Genomic DNA, 18,550 nt, shown 5'->3' on the forward strand with positions numbered 1-18,550 from the left:
ATGTATTGTTGAATTTAGTTTGATAATGTTGTTTTGAGGGTGTTTTTCATTTATTTTCATTAGGGACACTGGCCTGTAATTTTCTTTTCTTGTAGCAAACTTGTCTTGTTTTGGTATCAGGGTTATGGTGGCCTTATGAGTTTGGAAGAGTTCCCTCCTCTTTTCTTTTTTGGAACAGTTTGAGAATAGGTATTAATTATTCTTTGAATGTTTGGTAGAATTCACCAGTGAAGCCATCCAGTCCTGGATTTTTGTTTTTTGGGAAATTTTTGATTACTGATTCAGTCTCCTTACTAGTAATCCATCTGTTCAGATTTTGTATTTCATCATGATTCAATCTTGGAAGCTTCCTATTTTTTCTAGGAATCTATCCATTTATCCTAAATTGTCCAATTTGTTGGTATGTAATTATTCATGATAGTCTCTTATGATCCTCTGTATTTCTGTGGTATCTGTTGGAAGATCTGCTATTTCATTTCTGATTTATTTATTTGAATCCTCTCTTTTATTTCAATTCTGATTTATTTATATAGAGTCCTTTGTTTTTCTTCTTGATGAGTCTTTTTAAAGGCTTGCCAATTTTGTTTATCTTTTCAAAGAAACAGCTTTTAGTTTCATTGATCTCTATTGTCTTTTTAGTCTCTATTTCATTTATTTTTGCTCTAATCTTTGTTATTTACTTCCTTCTGCTAATTTTGGGCTTTCTTATTTTTTTTCCTATTTCTTTGAGGTATAAAGGTAGGTTATTTGAGACTTTTCTTGTTTTTTGAGTTAGGAATTTGTCACTGTGAACTTTCTTCTTAGAACTGCTTTTGCTTCATCCCACCAATTTTGGTATATTTACATTTTCATTTGTCTGAAGGAATTTTTTGATTTTTTCTTTGACCCATTGGTTGTTCAGTAGCATGTAGTTTAATCTCCACATATTTGTGACTATTTCAGTTTTCTTCATGTAACTAATTTTTAGTTTCATACTGTTGTGGTTGGAAAAGATGCTTGATATGATTTCAGTCTTCTTAAATGTATTGAAACTTGTTTTTTCTTAACCTAACATGTGATTTATCCTGGAAAATGTTCAATGTGCACTTGAGAAGAATGTGTATTCTGTTGCTTTTGGATAGAATGTCCTATATATATACATTTGTTAAGTCTTCTGGTCTAACATGTTGTTTAAGGCCAGTGTTTCCTCATTGATTTTCTATCTGGATGACCTATCCATTGATTAAATGGGGTATTAAAGTCCCATACTATTATTGTATTGCTGTCTGTTTCTTCCCTTTACATCTGGTAATATTTACTTTATATATTTAAGTTCTCCTACTTTGGGTGCATAAATATTTACAGATGTTATATCCTCTTATTGGATCGACCCTTTATCATTATGTAACACCCATCTTTGTCTCTTATTATTTTTTTAAACTTTATTTTGTCTGATATGAGTATATGTTACTGAAAGTGGGGTCTGGCTGCTTGCCACTCAAAAGCCAATAAAGAGGCAAGTTTGGTGGAAAGGAAAGTTTGCTTTATTTCAGATGCAGGCAACTGCTGGGGAGGGCGGACTCCTGGTCAAAGGCTGATCCCCCAAGCCCCCAACAGTCAGTGGGCAAAAGCTTTTATAGACCAAGGAAGGGAGCTACGTGCAGAAATAGCACAGTCAGCTCTGACAGTCATCTTGAAATTAGTCATGCAGGGGTCTGATAAGTGTGATCTTGATTGTTTTAAGAACAGTTAGTCCTTAGTTCCAGGGTCAGTTTGTTTCCATTTCTTTGAGGCCAGTTCTTGGAATTGTGGCAACTTATGTCATGGCTACAGTCTGGCCATCGTGTAGTTAACTTCTTTTACCTGGTGAGGGTTTCAGTATCATAAGACAGCTCAAGGATATGGCTCAGAATGTAATCTATTACCCTTGAGGAGGGACTAAAGGTCCTTGACTATGCTTAATGACTAAACTATTATTATTTAGTCTTGTTGGACTGATTTCCTTTGTTTCTGCATTTTCTCACTTCTCTGATTAAACTTATTCTTTGGCTAAAGTTTTTCTGCAGACAAAAGACAGGCTGATGACATGGGGGGGCAAGGACTATAGGGTGCTGCTCCATTTCATATTGATACCTCAGCTTTTTTTTGCATGGAATATCTTTTTCCATCCCTTCACTTTCAGTTTATGTGTCCTTACATCTAAAGTGAATCTCTTGTAGGCAGCATATAGATGGGTCTTATTTTTTCATACATTCAGCCACTTCATCTTTTGATTGGAGAATTTAGTCCATTTACATTTAAAGTAATTATTGATAGGTATGTACTTATTGCCATTTTGTTAATTGTTTTCTGACTCTTTTAGTAGTTCCTCTCTTTTGCTCCCTTCCTCTGTAGTTTAATGACTTTCTTTAGTGGTATGTTTATATTCCTTTCTCTTTATATTATGTGTATTTACTATAGGCTTTTGCTTTGTGGTTATTACGAATCTTACGTATAACAACTTCCCAGAGAAAGAGTAGAGAGAGAAAGGGGCAGAAATCTTATTTGAGGAAATAATGGGTGAAAACTTCCCATATCTTGTGAAGGAAACAGACATCTGAATTCAGTAAACCCAGAGAGTTGCAAATCAAATGAACTTAGAGAAACTCACACCAAGACATACTAAAATTAAAATGTCAAAAGTTAAAGACAAGGAAAGAATAGTAAAAGCAGTAAGACAAAAACAACTTGTTATGTACAAGGGAACCCCCATAAGACTAACAGCAGATTTTTCAGCAGAAACTTTGTAAACCAGTAGGCACTGGCACAATATGTTTAAAGTGCTGAAAGGAAAAAAACCTTTTAACCAAGAATACCTGGCAAAACTATCATTCAGAATTGACAGAGAGAGAAAGATTTTTCCAGACAAGCAAAAGCTAGAGTTCATAACCACTAAACCAGCCTTATAAGAAATGTGAAAGGGACGTCTTTAAAGCTGAAAAGAAAAGGTGCTAGTTAGTAACAAGAAAATATATGAAGGAATAAATCTCACTGGTAGAGTAAATATATAGTAAAAGTAGTGTATTAATCACTTACAAAACTAGTATGTAAAAGACAAAAGTAGTAAAAATGACTATGATTACAATAATTAGTTAAGAGATAGACAAGATAAAAAGATGTAAAGTGTGACATATAGATATAACAGTTTTTCTTTATGAAAAAGAAAATAAAAATCCGTTTTATTAAAAATAAACACTGTGAAAAATGCTTAAACAAACTCTAAGGAGTAGTTGCCCAATACCATGACAATTTATTCTGTTCTTCAAAATAAGGCAAGAGTAGGTACAGACTCTGAACAAATATGTCATATCAAATACATATAGATTATTCTCTCCTGAAACTCTATAAACTGATGGTAAATAGTTTAATGAAATGATAAAAGCTTAAAGAATCAAAGAGAAAACAGCAATATTTTCGAAGATAGGACGTCTAAGGATCAAAGAGACCAAAGAGAACCAAATTCTACACTGACAGTGGGGAGATCTGATCTCTCTAAAGGCTATTAAATATACTTTTAATATACTTCAGGAAACAATATACAAAGCTGAGCTTTCCCACCATTTCCAGGTAACAGCAGGAAGCTCCAATTACACAAATTTAGCGTTTTGTGATGGCTAAGAACAGCAGTCAGCACCAGACTTGAACAGTGATCTACAATACAAACATCCTTCAAAATGAAATGTCATAATAGCAAGATAGGTAAACTAGGGTTTAACAAATGACAGCCACTTGGGAAGTGACTTAATCATTCTTGTTGAATTTCATATTTCATTAAATATTCTTATACACAATTTCCTGTTAATTGCTTTAAACAAAATCTCCCTTAAGGAATTATTTCAATTAAGTATAAATGTTCAACAAGAATAGTTCTGACAAAGAATCCCCAGGTAGTTCAAGTTCTAATATGCATTGACCGAAGGTAAAGACAAATAACAATTTTTGTTTAACATGTTTATTACAACAGATACAGTTCACATCTGACTAGCTGACTAGAATTGATGGCATAAGATACCGTTGAAAGTATAGAGAAAAGTAAAGATGAAACTCAGGAAAATTGGTTAGAAGTATGTTTTTAATGCTTAGTTTACCAAGTCCAGTGAATGCCTCTTGGCCTCTCTGGCAGAAAAGTAGAGATTTATCCTCTGAACAGGTAAACAGGGAATCTTGGGATGGGAGATATCAATTTTGTTGGTCATACATAAAATAGGGGCTAAAACAAACATTAACTACTGAAAGCTGAGATATCTCCAATCTTCGCTCCTCTCTTGTCTCACAATATCAAGACCTATTCGTCTTACACCCTCAGAGAAGGAAACTGAAAGAATCTACTTTGAAGAAAATTGTCAGTCCAGTGAAATAGACTAAAGGATATATTATGAGGGGCTTTCACAAGGAAATAGTCCACCTAGATTAACCTGTAGAGAAGCCACAGTTGAAAAGTACTACTCATGAATTTAGAGATTACTATCAACATTCATGTACAGCTCTTGAACATAAACAGCTAACCAACAACTATGAGAATCTGGGGATAACCAGTAAGATAAAACATGAGACAAAACTAAATAAAATAGCTAGAAGTACACAGAGTTTATACAGGGAGGAAAGAGACTTACCATTAATATCTTCAGAGATAATACACCCACACAATAAGAACAAGGTGTGACATAAAATGAATTACTAAAAACATAATAGAATTATTGAAAATTAAAAAAAATCGTTGTAATAATGTAACTTAATAGTAGGTTTGGAAGATGAAATTGACTGAATTTCCTGAAGAAGTGAATAAAAATGAAAGAGATGAACATTAGGAGAGAACTGTTTAGTGAAGTAAAGGATCAGTCCAATAGGGCCAGCAACTAAAGTACAGAGTGAAATAATTCTATAATGAAGGAGCAAACAATACAATGGAGTGTGTTATACATAAATTAAATAATTTTTTAAAATGGGTAAGAATTAAAGTTCAATTTGAAGTTTCCAAATTGAATTTATACAGTGGATGAAAATAGACCTACCAACACCAAGAAAAATAATGAAAAAAATCAGCTCACTGAGAAAAAAACAGAAGATAATCCCAGTGTTTTGAAAGGAAAAACAAAAATAGGTCACTAGAAATCAATGAAGTAAAATCTGATAAATTGTAAGAGAAAATTATTTCCAATATAGAATAATATGCTTGGCCAAACTATTAATCAGATATGAGAAAATCATAAAAAGCATTTTCAACATTCAAATTTCCAAAATGATGCTTCCAATGCTTAGTATCTCAGAAAGTTACTGAAGAATGCTTTACTAAATTGAACAGTAAATGAGGAAAGAGAAGGGCACAGTGTGTAAGGAATCTCCAGGTTGTTAAAGAAGTAGAGCATATTTAAATGATAATCTGTGTGTATCAGAACTAAAGAAAAAAAATTCTTCAAAAAGATAAAACTGACAAAATGCCTAATGTTTATGAATGTATTGATAGGCTCATTAGATAATTGGAATTGAGATTGGAGCTTTTTTTGATACATATATAGAAAACTAAACAAAACAAAAATAAGAAAATTATCAACTCAAGGAAAGAAAATATTGGAAAGAAATGCAGTCATTTTTACTTAAATGGATCAGTTGTGAGTAGCATTAACCTAGTCATAATAATATGAACACTAACTATTGACCAAACAAGGTTAAGATATAATTATATTTGGAGGATGGGAAGAAGAGTTAAATCTTTAGCTGTCATAGTGGTACATCAATAGAAAATACTTAATGATGAACAATAATGAAGTTTCAGTATTAGACTATTATTTAGAGATATAGAAGCAAAATCCAAAAGCAATGCTAAAGTAGTTGAAAGTAGTATCTTCTGAGGAGGGGGAAATGGGATGCAAGGGATGGGGTATTGCCATAAGAAGCTTTGAAGAACTATTTGACTCTTTAACCTGTGTGATGTATGACATTTTAAAATTAAAAATAAAATAACAACAAGAAGAAAGAATTGATGCATGATCTTCAGATCATGGAGATCAAAATCCATACAGGACCTATAGCTAACAGAGTTTTATGGTAGCTGTCAGTGAGCATGTTGGGGTGTTTTTCATTGTGAGTTTTGAATATATAAAGGAGTATTGATAGTAAGTACAATATTTTAAGTTAACATGCAGCATATTAAAAAATTTTAAACACTTAAAAGTTTTATATTTTAAACTGGAAGTCTTTATTCTATTTATAAATCTAATACATTTAAAAATAATTTTAAAGGGGGACTTTGATTAATGTTTGGTTCCATTTACAACTTAATTAAGACTCCCTTAAAAATTTTAAAGTGCATTTATAAATTTGATATGTTCATTTATCTTTGTGAACACTTTAATTATCTGACTAACAAACAAACCCTTCCAGAGTAAACAGTCCTTATAAAGCTAGTAAATCAAACTAATAAATGGTGACTCTTAAGCTGTCTTAAATGTTAAAGCACTATTGCCAACTTAGTAAAACTTCTTATAGTTTTCAACTCAAAAAGCAATACAATGGAGTATTACTCCGCCATAAAAGGAACAAAATCGAGTGATTTGTAGTGATATGGATGGACCTAGAGTTTGTCATACAGAGTGAAATAAGTCAGAAAGAGAAAAACAAATACCATATATTAACACATATATATGGAATCTAGAAAAATGGTACTGATGAACCAAGTGTCAGGGCAGGAATAGAGATGCAGACGTAGAGAATGGACTTGTGGACACAGTGGGGGAAGGGGAGGCTGGGACGAATTGAGAGAGTAGCATTGACATGTATACACTACCATGTGTAAAATAGATAGCTCCTGGGAAGCTGTTGTATAGCACAGGGAGGTCAGCTTGGTGCTTTGTGATGACCTAGAGGGGTGGGATGGAGAGGGTGGGAAGGAGGCTCAAGAGGGAGGGGATATGCAGACATATGTATGCATATAGCTGGTTCACTTTGTTGTACAGCAGAACTAACACAACATTGTAAAGCAATTATAATCCAATAAAGATGTAAAAAAGAAAAAAAAATAAAGCTTAAAATAATCGCTCAGTTACACATTTAAAGTTTGAATTTAAAGTGCTAACCTGCAAATATTTAAATACCAACATCAATAATTTATATGTATAACATCTTTAAAATATGAATATTATAGTTTTGATCTATTTCATTTCTCTACTCTTTAAAAAAAGTTTTCCCAGGGTAAAAAAAAAAAAAAGATACCATGAAAACCATTATACTCTCTTAAGCAAATGGGGTTTTCAGCTCAAGTGAATTGTAGCTACAATCTCAGGCTGTTTCGTTAACGGACATTTCAGTTGGATATTGATTTCTGGAACTATGGTGAACAAATCTGAACTTTTTATAGAGTTATGCTAATAAGTAGAGATTCCAAGTCCATGAACTTTGAATAAGGATGAAGTAGGTGTGCAACTCATGTTCATTAGATTCACCTTACCAATGTCTTCACATTACCTTATATGCATTCTGATTTTAATTAATCTCCCTACCCAGATTGTTTAAGGACTAGGTTGGATTAAAAATCTATTTATTGTATGATTCTTGTCAGAGTACTTTTCATATTCTTCGTATCTGCTGAAGTCATAACTTTTCTAGATATTCAGAGAACAAACGTATGGACACCAAGGAGGGAAAGCAGGGTGGGTGGTGGTGGTGGTGGGATGAATTAGGAGATTGGGATTGACATGTATACACTAACATGTAAAAAATAGATAACTAATAAAAAAAATAAAGCTGGGAGGCCTTAAGGAGGAAAAAAATGACATACAAATGGATTTTTCATCTCATGTCTTTATCCAGCTCAGTGGTCATAGTTTCCAAGGCTAGATTAATGATACAGCTAGACCGATTTACTGCTGGCATGAAAATAATTATTCCCACAGATTACTGAGTTGCTGAGAAAATGTTCAGGGAAAATAAACCTAAATTGATGCTGCTTGTTGACATAATTTACTCTACTGATCTCCTTCTTCACCATAGATGTATCAATAAATATGATCCTCTAAAATTTAACAAAGCAATTATATAGAAAGCAAAATCGAAACTATACATTATTCATCCTTTATAACAAAATACTCCCAAACTGGAAATTAGAATACAAAATTTACATTAAAAAAACCCTAAAATCCTCTATCAAGATTAAGAACTAAAATAATAATGCTGAATATCAACAAATTCAGAGATAAAAATTTTTAAGTTATTGGTAATCTAGAGAATCACAAAAGTGAGAACACTAAATAAGACTGTTGGAAAAATGAGACTTTCAAAGGAGAAGCTAAAAGAAAGAGCATAACTAATTTAATTTAGGAAATTTCCAACACTGTGTATCAGGAATTGGGTGATGAGACCATAGCTCTACACACAGTTTTGTTTATAGCATTAAACACCTGCCATGAGTGAAGAAGAAAATCAAAACTGAACGAAATTATTCATACCAAGAAGTCCAAAGTAGAATGTGAAACAATCTCTATGACTTTATGAAAAGTAAAATAAAGATGATATTATTTAAAAACACTTTGATATAATATAAAACTGAAAAAACTAAAAATGAATAATTGATAAAACTAATCATAGAATTTTTTATAACAACGACACAAAACCTGATATTTCCCTTCAAACACCTGAACAACTCCCAATAAAATTAAAGAATAAATCTCCCAAAAATGTAAACTTAAAGCATAAAGAATTAGAAAGAATGATAAATGGAGATTCACAATATAGTTGGAGGGAATTGAAGAAATACATCCTAATGAAATTATTAGAGATATATTTAAAAATGTACGTTAAAGTTCTCATCATAGCACTATTCATATATCTAAAAAGTTATAAGTAATAATTGGATATAGTTATGCTTTTTATGGTGTTTGCATATCCTGGCACATAATGTGGTAATTTTTAAAAGTTTGTGAAACATTTTTTAGTAAATTGGAAAAATATTTTTGATGTGTCAAATTGAAAATTCTGAAGAGTAACTTATATATAATGTATAATTTCAACTCTTTTCTAAAAATTTTATAGAACAAGACTAAAAGTAAATGCAACAAACTACTAGTAGTTTTATAGTAATGGAATAGTGAAACAAGTCCTTTGACTTACTGCTTATGTTCTTATACATTTTCTCCATACCAGTAAGTTCTATATTTATGTTTTAAACTATTGACTTTCCACTAGGCATTGTGGCTCTGTCACTTTTCTTTTTTTTTTGTCACTTTTCTATTCAGTTGATTATAGGTAGAGTGGCTGTATGTCCCAGTTTATGACTATTGTCCTGACATAATTATTAATATTGCCCCTTTCACTTTCACAGTGCCCTAGTTTGGACAGTAAATTATATGGTTATCTGAGATATAAGAAACCTAATTCTCATCCTGATTTGTGCATTGATAGCCTCCGAAATTCTGGATAAGTAACGTATATATGCAAGATTTTGATCCCTATTGTAAAATAGAATAATCTCTGTGCTGGTTAACTTCACAGGAATTTTGTGAGGATTAATGAAGATATATTTAGAAAATACTTTGAGCTCCTCAGAGAAAAGTACTATGTTATTTTCACTATTACCTTTCTCTACTAGCTGGCTGAGTGGGAAGTCAAGGGAAATCAAGATTTTGTGAGTATCAGCAATGAAACCAAATCAGTCACACATGTTCTGGCAGCACATTTTATACAAGTGCTTCAGAGTACAGAATCTAGTGAACCTAAAACTTCCCCAAACATATAAATTAATAGAGACATATAGACTGAATTTTAACTCTAAATTGGCTGTTCAGTTAGGAGTTATGAGTAAATGTATTGAACTTCCCTTTCTGGGTGAAAATATTGTGCTCTATCAAGTATTAACCGTAAGGTGTGTTTGGAAGCTGAACAAAGACTGTTTCATTAAGCTTGAAAGGGACAGATCTAAGCCAGCCAGCACTTTGTAACCTGGCATCAGGCCTCTAAATCAAACTTACTATTTTAGGGGCCAATTAAATGCTTTAGTAACTCAGTAGAAAGGCAGCATCTTCAAAATATTTCTAACACCTTATTAATTGGGTACCTTGGTCTGGCACTAAAAGATCTTTCTTGAAATTCTTACACATCAAAATCAAAATCAATAAATCAATCCAGTTCTGAGGCAGCAAAAAAGCAGATGAAAGGCAACAACAAAGCAGATTAAAGTTCTAGCAGTGATTCCCCAAGTATAATGAATCTTTAGTTTGATTAAGACTCAGAGGAAGCATCAGGAAGCAGTGCAGCGAAGTCTGGCTCTTTGTCCCTTTGTTCTCCCTAAAACTAACATCCTTGGGTTAGCTATAGTAGCATATTCGGTATTTTGAAGTTGAAACATAATACTTTATTTTTTCTGACATTGCAAATGCATTACATATCACCAAGTTGTTTCTCTTTTCACAAGAGAAACTGTTCACCTATCTAAAATTCATACCTTGACCTTACATGTCTGTCTTTGAGAACAAATCATCTTTCTTCTCACTGTCTGTCAATTTGGTCTCGTACTCTTTGCTGTATACTGGAGGCAAGGATGACATATCTGTATCATTTGCCTATTTGTCAGAATGAAACAGTTGTTCTTGGAGAATGTTGAGCAGTTATTTATGCAAAGGTGAACTAGTTATTTAGTATTTTACTAGGTGCAGAGGAGAAATAAGTGCTGAAAACTGACATTTCTTAAAATATTCATTTTCTTCCATTTTATTTTATTTTAGTTGGAACACACATAAAAGGTACATTTTAATTCAGTAAGGAATATAAGGATTTAGTTATGAATCTATAAGAATATTTATATCTTAGAATTATTTTTACATTTCTGGTTCTAAGGAATTTAATTGAGGAAAATATTTTTAGAGCTTAGTATTTCTAAATAAGAATTACATGAATATATATAGAAATTTAAAAAAATACAGCAAATAAGTGTTACCACACCTGGACTTGGGTCTGCTTGCCCACTGGCAGTAAAACCAACCTATTGACACCAGGTTGTGGTGAAGGAAAGTACAGCATTTATTTCAGGGTGTGAAGCAAAGAGAATGGGCAGCTCATGTTCAAAAGACCCAACACCCTAATGGATTTCAGGGAAGGGTTTTTAAAGTCAGTGTGAGGGGGCGCTGCAGGGTGTGTGATCAGCTCATGCTCAATTCAGCCAATAATGTGTGATTTGTTGGCATCAAGGTGAAGTTTCAAGCATCATCAACCTTCTGGTTTCAACTGGTCTTTGCTCTGTGTGCTTGCAGTCAGCAGTTTTCATCTGGTGGGGGTCTGCTTCATGTAAAAACAACTTAGGAATGTGTATCAGTCCTTTATCTCTATCTTTCAGGGAACTGGGAGTTCAGTGACTCTGCTCTGTGGCTGGTTTATAGTCTAAATTTTAAACTCTTGAGCCAGCTTTTCGAGACTCAGGGGAGGCCTGGGAGACTAAAGCAAAAGGCTTTTACTTCAAAGGACAGGGCCACGGGGTCTTTTATTGTTTCAATCCCTCCTTTTCTTTGATACTCCTCAATCTTGAGGGGAACAGGTTCTGGACAAGGAAGAGAAAAATTTTTGGATAGAGGGGTTAATCATAAGCTCAGCAGAGGAACTCAGTTTTAGGGGGACTTGATTTTATGAGAAGATGATCTGAACTTGAGATGTGAAAAGCAATCATTTGGTGCTATCATTTAATGATTTTTGTATTGCATTTTAGAAATTCTCGCCTTTACTGTGTGTTTTTTTATTTTTTTCTTTTTCTTTTTTTTAAGGAAAGGGCTGCGTGCTCTTTTCACTGACTGCTACTTACATTGGGACAATTAGGGATATTAAATTTGAGTTCACTGGGTTTATGTTCTTTCTCACACAGGTTAAACATTGTGGCTGTAGCTGCTTCGAATGCATATTGGGTTAATCAGTACTCTTAGGAGTTTTGTGAATATACAAACTTAAGCACTTTCTCTGATAAGAGAATTTTGACTCCTGATTGTTTTCTTTTGTGTACATTTATATAGCACTAATCTCATGAAGTCAAGCATTAGACCAGCATGTTATTGATTTGCACAATAAGCATATGATTACCTCTGAATTGCTTTCCTTTATGATATTCTCAAGTGCAAAATCTTGAAAGAGAGAATGTGGTCAGATTCATATTTGATTTGCTTGATAATCTTTTTGCCTCTCCTCGGTTTCAGTTGACATCACTTATGGAAAACTATAGCAGTGAGAGCTCTTATAGTGGCGATGTTGTGACCTCTGGATATGGCAGCTATAGACTGCATTGACTTTGTCTTTTTGTATGGGGAGCAGGGAAGAGATTACTTGCCTACTACCCAAGCTCTAGTTTTGGTTGCAATGCTTCTGCATAACTGAAAATGGCACAGCTTCAGTGGGGTCCAAGTTGATGGTTATGGGTTTAAGATAGAATCTAATCACTAATTCATTCATAATATGCATCTTGGGAGTGACTGTGTAGTGTGAGATACTGTGTGTGCTACACTCTGGTGTTAAAGTATATATAAACTATGACCTCAATTCTCAAAGTACTAATTGTGTTTGCGTGTATCATGTGTGTTTTGATGGAGGATGAAGAAGGAGAAGAAGATTTAGGGAGATCACACACATGTACATAATTCATGATGAGTTCATTGGACAACTGTATACACACACACACCCACACCCCACATGGGGCCAAAACATAAAAGTGCAAAATCTACATTGTTAAAGGAATTATCACAAAACAAATACTTCAGTAACTACTAGAAACATTTTCTGCAAAATAGATCACTACCTCTTCCTTCATTTTCAAAGATACCCACTATTTGGAGTATTTTTTTCTTGGTGTTGTGAAATTTATATATCTACTCTGTGGTAGGCTGACAGTGGCCCCCAAAGATATGTCCACATATTAATCCCTTTAAATTTTACCTTATTTGAAAAAAGGGTCTTTGCAGATGTAATTAGTTAAGGATTTTGAGATGAGGAGATTGTCCTGGGTTGTCTGGGTGGGTTCTAAATGTCATCACAAGCTTCTTTATAAAAGAGAACACAGAAGGCAATGTGACAGTGGAAGCAAAGAGATTTGAAGATGTGACGCCGCTGGTTTTGAAAATGGAATATAGTGCCATGAGTCCAGGAATGTAACTTAAAAGGCTGGAAGAGTCAATGAGCAGATTATCTTCTAGAGCCTCCAAAGAGACTGGAGCTCTGTGAAATTGGGCTAGGGAAACTGACATTGGACTTGAGCCTCTTGAACTATAAGAGAATAAATTTCTGTATTTTAAGTCACTAAGTTTGTGGTAATGTTTTAGAACAACCACAGTAAACTAGCACACAGTCCTTTTTTTGGGGGGGGTCAGTGTTGTTACATGCTGTTCTAATTTGTTGATTTTCATTTTTGTATAGTATTCAATATAAAGTTTTAAAATTTATTCTACCTTTTCTTTTTTTTTTTAAAGCAAATAATGCTGCTGTGAATATCTGAATATCCTTGCACATGTCTTATAGTATAAATGTGCAAGTGGGTAACTCACACATTTATTTTTTTCCCCAACAATGTTTGAGAATTATCATTGTTCTGTATCTTCATTAATAGTTATTGTTGTTAGTATTGTTAATACTAGAGACTATGGTACGTGTACTGTGGTATCTCTTTATAGTTTAAATTGAATTTCCCTAATGAATAGTGAATAGCTTCTTATGTTTATTGGGTATATCAGGGCCAATACCAGGGTGAGTCAAGACAGACACCTAGGTACACAGTTTAAAGATGGGCTTATTTCTTCTCCTTTCTTATCCCATTTTGGTGCATTATTTCTACTTTGCAAGCAAAAAACACACAACTTATCATACATAACATGTTGTTCTTTCTCGTTTGTTCCTAAATTTGTTGTACCTTTGATCTACAGTTAAATCCATATCCATATCTATATCTGTGATAAGTGTATTGGATGTTGGAGGAATAGGCCTTTTAACATTACTCAGCCTTCTAATCCTTGAGTATGGCCTATTCTTTTTGTGGAGCTGATTAATTTTTTCATTACTCTTTCATAGTTTTCAGTGTAGAGGTCTTACACATCTTTTGTTGATGTCATATATAAGCATATAATTTTGTTGCTTTTTTAAATGACATTTTAAAAATTTCATTTTCCAGTTGCTAGTGTATAGGTAAGCGGTTTTTACTTTTTGTGCATTTGTCATAATTTCAGCTACCTTATTAAATTTACTTTTTAATTCTAATTGTTTGTAGGTAATTTTGAATCTTCTTTGTACTTTCTAAGAGTACATGGTCCTCTTAGAAATAATATTTATATTTTCTTTGCAATCTTTATAAATGTCACTTCTTTTTATTGCGTTATTGCACTGAGACCAGTAGAATATCTTTTGTAAATTTTTTTCTTTCTATAGAACCTGTATAATGTTCTCTCTTTAATTTATTGGTAAATTGTGTTCTTTCTCTTTGTGTCCCTGTCTATCTTTCTATATCTCTCTCTTTCTGAAATAATTTAAATACATTATTATTCATGAATTATAAAGGATATTTACCTAATTTTCAAGGAGAAACTTATTCTCTATTGATTTTTTTTCTCTTGTATGTCTTTTTTTCCTCCTGGTGATTTCTTTTCTGTCATATCTCCACATGTGCCTATTTATTTGTATCTGTTTTGAGTACTAGGTGTTATATATTTGAAAATAATTTGAGGTCTAGAAAAATGTTAACTTTCCTTAGAGAGGAATTAAATTTACTCTGCAGGAAGCTAAGGGAAGTAGCATTTCAGTGTTATTTTAATGCAACTACAAATGTACACATGATCTAGACACTAATCTTGTGTACCTGTGTAGGTTGGTCTTTCTGGAATGTAGTTCTTGGCCCCAACTCAAAACTTAGAGGGCCCTTTACTCAAATTTTTTACCCCATGCTACAAACACACAAAAATATACATATTTGGCTGTCAGAAATACTCATCAGTTTCACAATCTATTTTATGACTTCCTAGAATTAGCAGAAATCTTAAGCAGAAAGGGAGTTCTCAATGCCAAACTCACATTCTCTTGGATCTTGCTTTTGTAATCCTTCACTGTTATATTAACACTTAATGTCTTGAGGAAAATTTTCTTTTGCTCTCCTGAGAGAGTTGATATCAATTGAGTCTGTTATTACTGGTGGTAGAAGTCCTGGTGGTTTCTCTTTTACCTTCAGATTTTACTTTTAGATAGTATCAATCTACATATCGTTATAAGGGATTGTTTAGTTAGCATTCTTTGAGCTTTTTTTCTTTTTTTCTTTTTTTACTTTCTTTATGCAACCTATGGAGTTTTGTGGATTGCATTATTTTTATTTTGCCAGATTTTATAACTTATGTTCTGAATAAATGTTTTTAGTTGTTTAATCTTGGTTCTGTATTTTGTAGAATTTACTGTTTACCTCATCATTTTATAAAGTGTCTCTACTTCCTAGTTCTTTATTTTGGTTCATTCTTTGGTTGGCTAGGTTTTTTTGGGCTGTGTTCTCTCAGGTCTTTTATGTATGTTTGTAGCTTGAATGACCATTTAGGCATCATATAATTTTGGGGGTCATTCATAGGAAACTCCTAAGAATATTCTGATAACATAGCTTGTCAGAAAATTAAGCAGGTTTTGTTTGTCTAGTCTAGTCAAGCCACCAAGAGTTACAACCACATTTACCTGCATAAGCAGTGACAACTATAGAAGGACTGCTGTCTTACCATCAGCAAATGTGATATAGGATCCTCTGGGAGACATTCTAATTTCAAATCTGTTAAAACGTAGAAAGGTACAGTTAGAGTCGTTAAACATGGTAATTATCTGAATTTATAATGCACATAATCTTTGACTTAACATTTTTACCTATTATCTATAGCAGATATTCTCAGTTGTCTGACAGGATTGGTAACAATACCTTGCCAAGCCATGTGGGAACCTGAAGCAAAAGGAAAAATCAGTAATATTGATTCTGTCTTTATTTTCAAATGTTGCTACATTGTTCATCATGGATTTTTTAAAATTAACTTTGATTTAATAAAATATTGCATTAGAATATTATTTACCTTGATTACTGAGTTTTTTTTGTACTTGAGGCAGGGGCCTCACTGCCCTACCCTAGATAGGTCCTGCACAAGACCTAGAAGTTTTACACTTATATCCACTTAGGAGCATTTAATAAACAGATGAGACCTTGCCCTTCTATATTTCTCTGTAGCTTACTACAAAGAAATGGTAAGAGATATTGGCAGAGGACTACATTTTCATGGTGATAGTTCCAGAAAGATGCCTATATGACCCTGACTGCATTCCAGAATTTAGAGATTCCTTGCTTCACTACTTTATTTGCTCTTTGTCCTCTCCTGTTTGTTCCCCTTCCAGAGAGCCAGATAATGGGCATTGGTATTAGACAAATAAGGAGAGAAATTCCACTTAATGTGACCTTAGATGAGTTACTTTACTTGTCTGAGTCTCAATTTTCTTGTCTGTAAAATGAGGATGATTTTCAATTTATAAGGTTCTTGTGTGAATAAATATCATGTACAGAAAATCTATCGCATGCTTAGTCCATAGCATGCACTTAATAAATATCATTTTTCTATTCTGCTCTTTTGCTTCCTATTCCTCAACTTGATACAATATGGTACCTACAGTGTATTATTCAGTTCTATTATATAGAACTGAAAAAAATCTTTTTGAAATGCTTCTGCATGTGTCTTTTATTGTTGTGATCATAAAGTGTAACACAGACCTCAATGATAGAGTTTCTCCATTTGGAGTTGGCTCAGTTATATTTAAAAACAGTTTAATACTTCAAACATGGCAAAAGGAAGGAGTTAGTTTGTTACTAATAATAGGAGGAGGGAAATAATCAATAGGATTATTAAACCCACTCTAACTCCTGATCTAAACCCCACTATTCAGGTAAATTATTATGATGATGCACAATTTTAGGAATTCATATTGCTGTTTCTAAAATCTCAATGTAGTTTTTAGTTGTTGGAAAGAGAAACAAGGGATAAAAAGAAAAATTTATTTTACTTCCTAAACTTATTCTCACTCATTAGGCTATAAAAAGTTATTTACATAAAATAACAAAAACATCAAGAACTTCATCTTAAATGAACTTGAGCAAACCATGTCCTAATATTTGTGGAACAAAATGTAAGCCTCAGTTCTTAAATTATTTTGAAATCACATAAGCATTTGTTTGAAATTTTAATGAACAAGACATATATCAAATAACTGTAATTAATATCAAAAAATATGAAAATTTGTCACTGATTCTCAGATACCCAATGTAGAAACCCAGCCTCATAAATAGTAAGAAAAATTTACTGTCCATCATTATTTAAATTTGTTTAAAAAATAAAACCACAGTATCTGAAAAAGAATTACTAACAGAAAGTAATGAATAATATTTGAATTAAGAACTAAAGATTTGCAGGACAAATGTGTTAAAATGTTTGCTTTAAAATAAAAACCATAACATTATCAGAAGTTTTATAGTGTTCTCTATGTTATTCAGGCTTACTTGCAATAGAATATGAATATTCTTATGTAGACAGGTAAGTCAGTACTAACTATGCCATAAATCTTTTCTATGGATTGTATTTAAATTACATCAGTTTTGAACAAACACATTTAATTAAAGCCAATAAATTGAGGTGTCCTTCTACAATTGTTATTCTTTTTAAAAATACAATAAATAACAAACTTGTTCTTTGGGGCTTGTTGTAATCATGGAGTGAATAAACCATCATTTAATGTTTCAACAAGAAAATGTTTCTCCATTAAAGAACTTTAAGATTTCTTATTTCAGTTAGTGTTTCTTGCATAATGGCTCAAGAAAAAGTTTCTTCTTCAGTTAGATTCATATTTCTCATTTATTGTGAGGTTTTGAGATCAGATTGCAATTTTTAAAAACCCAAAACATTATGGTCTCAAGTAATGGTGGAAAGTTACCACCTTGCTGACTATAGGGAGCAAGATTGCATGTGGTTTGGTTTCTATCTTTCATTTCTGTCCAGCATGAAAAAATATCCTTCAGAGGTAAGAAAAAACATTGTACATCAGGAGAAAATTTTGATGAAGAGCAGCAACAATCGTTTCTAAAAGCTCTCCTAAAAGACGGGAAAGCTTTATTTTAACTAGACACAATGATTTTTTTAGGAGGACCGAGGAAGAGTATAAGTGAGGGAACAAGGAAGGGACCTGACAGTATCAGTCACTGATGCCAGTTCTTGAAACAGATTCTTCTACATTGGTTGGAGGTTCACAAGTCCTGAGGCCCTCTCCAAAGATTTTGATTTGATTTCCAAATAAAATATTTATATTTTCCATTATTTTTCTTATAACTAGAAAATTAAAATAAGAATTTGGGCTTAAAAAAATTCCTACATATAAATGAAGTTAAAATGCCAAGTGTGCACACATATGCAAAGTTTTATTGAGAATAAAATTTATCCCTAGAGAGGATTTTAATACAAGCAAGGAGAAGCTCTAGGAAAACAGAAAGGAGAGGGATGAGCTAACAGAACTGATGTAGCAGAATTTGATA

The sequence above is a fragment of the Balaenoptera physalus genome (assembly GCF_965194825.1).
Source record: "Balaenoptera physalus genome assembly, chromosome: 2".
Classification (NCBI taxonomy): domain Eukaryota; kingdom Metazoa; phylum Chordata; class Mammalia; order Artiodactyla; family Balaenopteridae; genus Balaenoptera; species Balaenoptera physalus.